The sequence below is a fragment of the Capricornis sumatraensis genome, chromosome 8 (assembly GCF_032405125.1).
Source record: "Capricornis sumatraensis isolate serow.1 chromosome 8, serow.2, whole genome shotgun sequence".
Lineage (NCBI taxonomy): Eukaryota > Metazoa > Chordata > Mammalia > Artiodactyla > Bovidae > Capricornis > Capricornis sumatraensis.
This window is the reverse complement of record NC_091076.1, coordinates 74292422-74299358: the sequence shown is the minus strand read 5'-3', so window position 1 is coordinate 74299358 and position 6937 is coordinate 74292422. Positions and strand designations below refer to the sequence as shown.

The window sequence follows — 6937 nt, the reverse complement described above, 5'->3', positions numbered from 1 at the left end:
AACGTTATGTCTGATTATTATACTACCTGGAGTCCTTTTACGTCTTTCATCTGCTGCTTCTTATCTTTGATACCTTATTTCCTTGTATATCTGCTTCTTTGGTCTTGTGCTTGATATTGTGTTTGAAATAATTCAGAGAAATAATTTGAAGGCTAGGGTGACTTTATTTTCCTCTAAACATGGTTTTTTTTTTCAATTACTTTTACTGAGTATTTGGAGTCACTAGCATTGTGGGCTTGTAAGTGTGTGCTCAGTCATGACTGACTATTCGTGATGCTATGGACTGAAGCCCGCTAGGCTCCTCTGTCCATGGGATTTCCCAGACAAGAATACTGGAATGGGTTGCCATGCCAGATCCAAGGGATCTTCCCAACCCAGGGATCAAATCTGGGCTTCCTGCACTGCAGGCGAATTCTTCACTATCTGAGCCACCAGGAAATATGGGCTCATTCCGATCCAAATTTCATACTTGAGACTTTCCATTCCCCTCGTGACTCAAAGCCACGCAGGAGCACATGCTGGATGTCTTCTTTAACTCTGGTGTACTCTTAAACTTCTAGGAGCCCTTTTAAGAAGGCTTCCTAAAAAGAAGACTTTCTCATATGGAACTCATTTATTCCTTGTAAATAAAATTCATTTCCCAAGACCTTTTCTTACAGATATTAACACTGGAGCAGTTATCCGGGTTCATCTCAACAAACTGTTGTGGGATTGCTTCCCCAAGGCCTCGTCAAAACTGATATTAGGCGTGCTCCTAGTACACTTCTTTTTCTTTATAAGTGTGAGATTGAAGCATCATTTCTCAGATTCCCCATCCTCATCAGGGCATCCACAGCCTTCCATTCTGTCTCCTCTCTCATAGGGACAGAAGATCCAGGCACTAATACCTTCTTCCCATCTTTAGCCAGTAGGACAAGTCACTAAGTCCTAGTGACAAAGCAACGTCTTAGGGTCCTCTGTGTCCTGACTGAATTTTCATCCTATATAGGAGGAAACTGGAGACAGCAGAACCAAGAGACTCTGAGAGCCACATGAACAGAGTAAGGTATGGACATCACAAGCTCATGTTGTCTCTTTTCTCCTTTCCCTATCTTCTCTCTTCTCCAGTTTCTCTGTCTCAAAAACACAGTCACAAACATTGAAAGAGCATTCATACAATCCAATTCCTTAGTATTTAAAGATAATATAAAATGTCATCTAATTCTTATAGCATGCTATAAAACGCTGTCACATGCCTTGCTGCACCTGCTTCTCAAACTTGCAAGAAAGTCCTCATGAACGAGATGAGGTGGCTCTGGGAAGATGTAGAACTGCCTATCTGCGTGATTAACTGGGGCTTCCCAGGCGGCACTAGTGGGTAAAGAACCTGCCTGCAAATGTAGGAGACATAAGAGACACAGATTCCATCCCTGGGTTTGGAAGATCCCCTGGAAGAGGGCATGGCAACCCACTCCAATATTCTTGCCTGGAGAATCCCCATGGACAGAGGAGCCTGGCTGGCTACAGGCCATGGGTCGCAAAGAGTCAGACACAACTGAGCGACTAAGCACAGCACAGCACAACAGTAATACCAGGATTTTGTAGCATAAGATTCTTCAATTTAGGCTTTCCCGGTGGCTAAGCGGGTGAAGAATCCGCCTGCAATGCAGGAAACACAGGAAACACGGGTTCAATCCCTGGGTTAGGAAGATTCCCTGAAGGAGGAAATGGCAACCCACTCTAGTATTCTTGCCTGAAAAATCCCATGGACAGAGGAGCCTGGAAGGCTATAGTCCAAAGAGTCACAAAGAGTTGGACATGACCGAGCTACTAAGCACACAGCATGCATCCTTCAATTTACCTGACCACAGTACTACAAAGCCAAGATTATCTCTTTCTGGAAAAATACAGTATTCCAACATGTTTAGTAAATAAGCAAAATGAAACTGTGTCAAAACTATTTTACTTTAAGCAAATCTTACAATGACCACTGCACAGAAAAGTATGACATGAAAAATTTAACAAGCAGAAACTAAAATTAAATGTTTAAATGGTTTATTTTTCCATATAATTATAAAATGAACAAGGATATTGTGAAATGCTATTGTATTAAACGAAATAATTGGGCATCAAATCTTTTAGAGATTTTTGAGGATCTTTAGGATTTAGCAAAAATTTTGTGCTTCGAACAGAGACAAGCATTCATATGTCTGTTGCCACGTGAGAATATAGGCAAATAATACCACTCAATTCACCATATTTTTTCTATTGTTGATGAAAAGTTTGATCATTCCTCAGAAATTTTGGCTAACACTCTCCTAACAGGTTCAATATCAAGATATTAGTTGAAAATATGTTGGGGGAAAGAAAAGCTTCAAATTTTTAATGTGAGATGGTTGAAATTACTGGCTACAAATTGTGCTCTGGCCATATTGGTAATAATTTCAAACATTTTTTAAAATAAAATCCAAAGTGGCAATATTTTGTATGACACTGAATATGAGTTTACTTTTTGAAGTAATATTTCAGTGCTAAAAAATAAAAAATGAAGTCCATCACAGAACAGTGATTAATATCATAAATGGAATGTGTTCCCCAAAATTGAACTGGTCATCCAACACTCTACTTAATAACTTGGATACACAAGATGGTGGCCTTTGGTACTACATGGGGGTTAGGCATCATGGGACCAAAAAGGCTTTGGAAATGTTTAAAGAAAATGAGTTACTCATGTGAGGCAAAAGAAAATATTTTAACTCTAATATTTGCAAGGCTTTGATTAAATACATGGCCTTGGTTTGACACTGAAAATCAAGTAACCACCCTGAATATTTCTCTGCAAAGGCATCTACAAATAATTAAACAAATAATAATTCAATTGACTGATTCCTTTTTTAAAAACTGTCTTTGCAAACTTAATTCGGCAAAGAATAATGCAAGCTACTCACAATTGCTAAAATGCATTTACAGAAATGAAAGTAATAACCTGTCTAGATATCTAAAATTATAGAGTTGAAGCATGAATTATTTTAAAAGATTTCTTTATTACCAATTAAATGACAATAAAATAATATTATGTGTTATATGAACACTTTAGCTCACCTCTCTCAATATGATGGTATAAATAGAGCAAAAAAAATTACATTAATGATACAGTGCAATGTAATATTGAAAAATATATAGCAACCTCAGAATATTGAAATTCTATTTATATCATCTGAAAAGTAACTCTAAATATAAAAATGCTTGTGCAAAAATTTGACCTATATTCAAAGTACATGCATTTGCAAACAGTTCTTATCTATTATTAAACAGGAAAAGAAACTCTAAATATCACTTCTGGTTATTAGACCCACGTCTGAATTTTCTACTAGGTAATTCAAGAGAAAACAAAAGATGTCACACTAGTCAGAAAAAAACTGCCAGATTTTGTTTCTAAATCAAAGGAGTAACAAGATACAATAATATATTTCATGATTAAATATTTCTATGTTCAGTTAGAATTGGTTCAATATGAAAGTTACATGATCTGTAGTAGAATAGATTTTTTTTTTTTCTGGGAGAAAAGAAGTTTATTTTTATCACTCTCTTTAAAAGCTGGCCAAAAAGCATCTCTGGCCTTTCAAAGGAATTCTATTACATTCAAGACAAGCTTTTAAAACTTTCATGATAAAACTGTATTATACAGAACCATCATTCTGAGAGTTAGATCTAACATTGTGAGACTCCACTGGCATATTTCATAAAGTCTAAGTCAGTTTAAATCATGTATTTTTAATTAAGGGATCGTGTTACCCTTATTAGCACCCATATATGTTGTACTGACTAAAGATGCTGCTTTGTTGCTCAGTCGTGTCTGACTCTTTGCCATCTATGGACTGTAGCCCACCAGGCTCCTCTGTCCATGGGATTCTGCAGGCAAGAATACTGGAGTGGGTTGCCATTCCCTTCTCCAGAGGATCTTTCTTACCCAGGGATTGAACATGGGTCTCTCACATTGTAGGAAGATTCTTTACCATTTGAACCACTAAGGAAGCCCAGCTGACTAAAGATGCGGTAAGATAAAATATGTGAAACACTGAGATATTTTGGAAGCGACCACCAAGACAAAGGTGTGATATGTTACTGGGGAAATAGACTTAGACATATCCCAGAGTACATTTCTTATTCTGCATTCCCAATTAAATGATATCTGAACTCTCATTTTCATGCTCAAAATCTGTTCCTAACAAGAACTTTGCCAAACTTATTTTTGAGTTATGGTAGAGGTATATATACTCCATGTATTCATAAAATAAAATATCTTTGACCATATCCCTGCAGTTGAGTTTTCTTAAGCCTGATACACTTTACACTCATCATATTTCTTGCTTGACTCCCCAGGAATACAGTTTACATTTTCTGTTCTATAATTTCTGATTGTGTATGACGAAAATAGCAATTCAATGCCTCAATAAGAAATATGAAGAGGACATGAAAAATTGACATGATTGACAAGTGATTGGAACTGGACAGATTCCACCATTATAATGGGAAGGAGTAAGAGTCTATAGTCTGAAGATGCAGTACTGTATGGTCATGGAGATCTAGAGCTGTGAAGCCAAACTACCTGAGTTCAGATCTTAACTACACCACTTTCTTACGTGATGTTGGACAGTAAATTAATGTTTCTATCACCTTGTCCGTAAAGAGGAAAATAATAGGAGCAACATCATAGAGGTGGTAGATTAATGATGGGAAAAGTGCCTGACACATACAAAAACACTCAGTAAGGGTTTTCTATTTATTATCTCTCTTAAAGGAAGGTTGCTCTGATCTGGGCCCAAAAAGTAAAATTAAAGAATAAAATGCTGTAAGTATATGCATGGAGATAAGGTAGTAACAAATTCTTTTAATCATGGTGAAAAAAGGGAAGGTGTATCAGAAATAGAGAACTCCAGGAGTCTCTGTGCTTCTGTGAGCCAGAAAGCATACATTTCATTCTTTCTTCATTTGTGAGCATCATTAATGATTTTTGAGTGGGAAGAAAGCAATGATTCCAGTGATGCTTGAAAAGCTAATTCCTGAATTGACATGGATAGTAGACATTCTGCACAAAAAAATATATAAATCTTATTTTCAAACATGAATTCCACCTGGGAAGAGGAAAAGAAAGATGTAGAGCAGATGGTTTCCTGACCTCAGTTCCACTTCAAACACAGCTTCATGGTCATCATATTTTCATAATAGCCTTTATTGTGGGGTTTTGCTTGAATAAAAAGGTTAATGGCTTTAAAACTGAAAAAAGAAAACCACCGATTTAGAGTAATACTCCACTGGCAACATTACTATAACCACTGAATTAATAGTGTAAAAATCCAAATTGTTACCATTTTAGAGAGAAAGATATTTTCTTTTTCCAAAAGACTCTTCCCAGGGCTCTTTTCATGTCTCTGTTCCTCAGGCTGTATATAAAGGGGTTCAGCATGGGGGTCACCACAGTGTACATCACGGCCATCACAGTCTCCTTAACAGCAGAATTATTAGTTGATGGGCACAAGTAGAGACCAATAATTGTCCCATAGAAGAGAGACACCTTGGAGAGGTGGGAGCCACAGGTGGAGAAGGCCTTGCGGATACCCCTGGCAGAAGGAACTTTGAGGATGGAGGAGACAATTCGTGCATAGGACATGACGATGAATAGAAATGGGATCACAAGAATGAGTCCTCCCATGAAAAGTATCACCAACCCGTTGACTCGAGTATCAGAGCAGGACACCTTCAACAAAGTAGAAGTGTCACAGAAAAAGTGAGGAATCACATTGTCAGCACAGAAGGACAGCCTGGCTGTGAGCAGGGTGTGCAACATGGCATGGGCAGTGGTCAGCACCCAGGACAGCACCAGCAGGGAGAGACACAGCCTGGGGCTCATGATGGCGGTGTAGTGCAGGGGGAAGCAGATGGCCACGTAGCGGTCATAGGCCATGGCCACAGCAGGAAGAACTCCAAAAAACAAGTAAAAATACATCTGGGCCAGACAGCCTGCGTAGGGGATGGACGGGACTTGGCTCTTCATATTCTGCAACAGCTTGGGCATTGTGGCAGAGAAGCAGAGGTCAGAGAAAGACAGGTTGCTGAGAAACAAATACATGGGTGTGTGGAGGTGGGGGTCCAGTCGAATCAGGAACATTATGAGGAGGTTCCTCAGGACGGTGGTAACATACATGGCCAGGAACAGAGCGTAAAACAGGTTTTGATGCTCTGGCTGGTAGGCAGGCCCAGAAGGAGGAACTCTGAGATGATGGTTTGGCTCCTCTTTGTCATTTGATAACTCTATTATTTATAAAAAATCACAGACCTTAAATCCAAATATAAAAAATAAATAATCCATATAGCATGTGGCTTATTGCCAAATGGTGGATGAGTGAGAATTTAGGCACAGGCAGAAGGTGATGCTACTGAAACTCCCCCTTCAAAGTCTGCAATAACATTCATGTCTCTAAATTCAATAACATATCCCATTTAGTACTAATGATCACGTTTTCCTTTGTAGGACTCTCTCATCTCTTGGCCATGGTGATACCTCATGTTCCTGTTCTTCTCTGGCCTCCATAACAATGCCTTCTTCACACGGTCATTAGAGAAGTCTTCATGCCAAGTCATCCTTTGAATATTGGTGATCCTCAGCATATTGTCCTTCTACTCTTATTCAGCCCACACCATTCTTCTGAGCTACAGACCTGGGTGTTCAACCCCCTGATGACCATCTCATTTGCATGTTTCACCTTCACTCCAAGACAAATCTTCCCGATATTAGGCTTGTTGTTTCTTCAGTCCCATATTTGCTTCACTCCCAATGTTCTCTACCTGACTGATTGACAATACCACCTACTAGATATACAAGCCAGACCTGAGAGCCGTCCTTGACTCCTCCCTCTCCTCATCTCTCCTTGTTCATTTACTATATGTTTCCAGTCCC

The 6937-nt window shown here is 38.8% G+C and overlaps 1 pseudogene; it reads right to left on the bottom strand.

Annotated features, from left to right (window-relative positions):
• Positions 1-5344: 5344 nt before the first annotated feature.
• On the bottom strand, positions 5345-6282 carry LOC138083598 (olfactory receptor 1468-like; annotated as a pseudogene).
• Between the last annotated feature and the right edge of the window lie 655 nt (positions 6283-6937).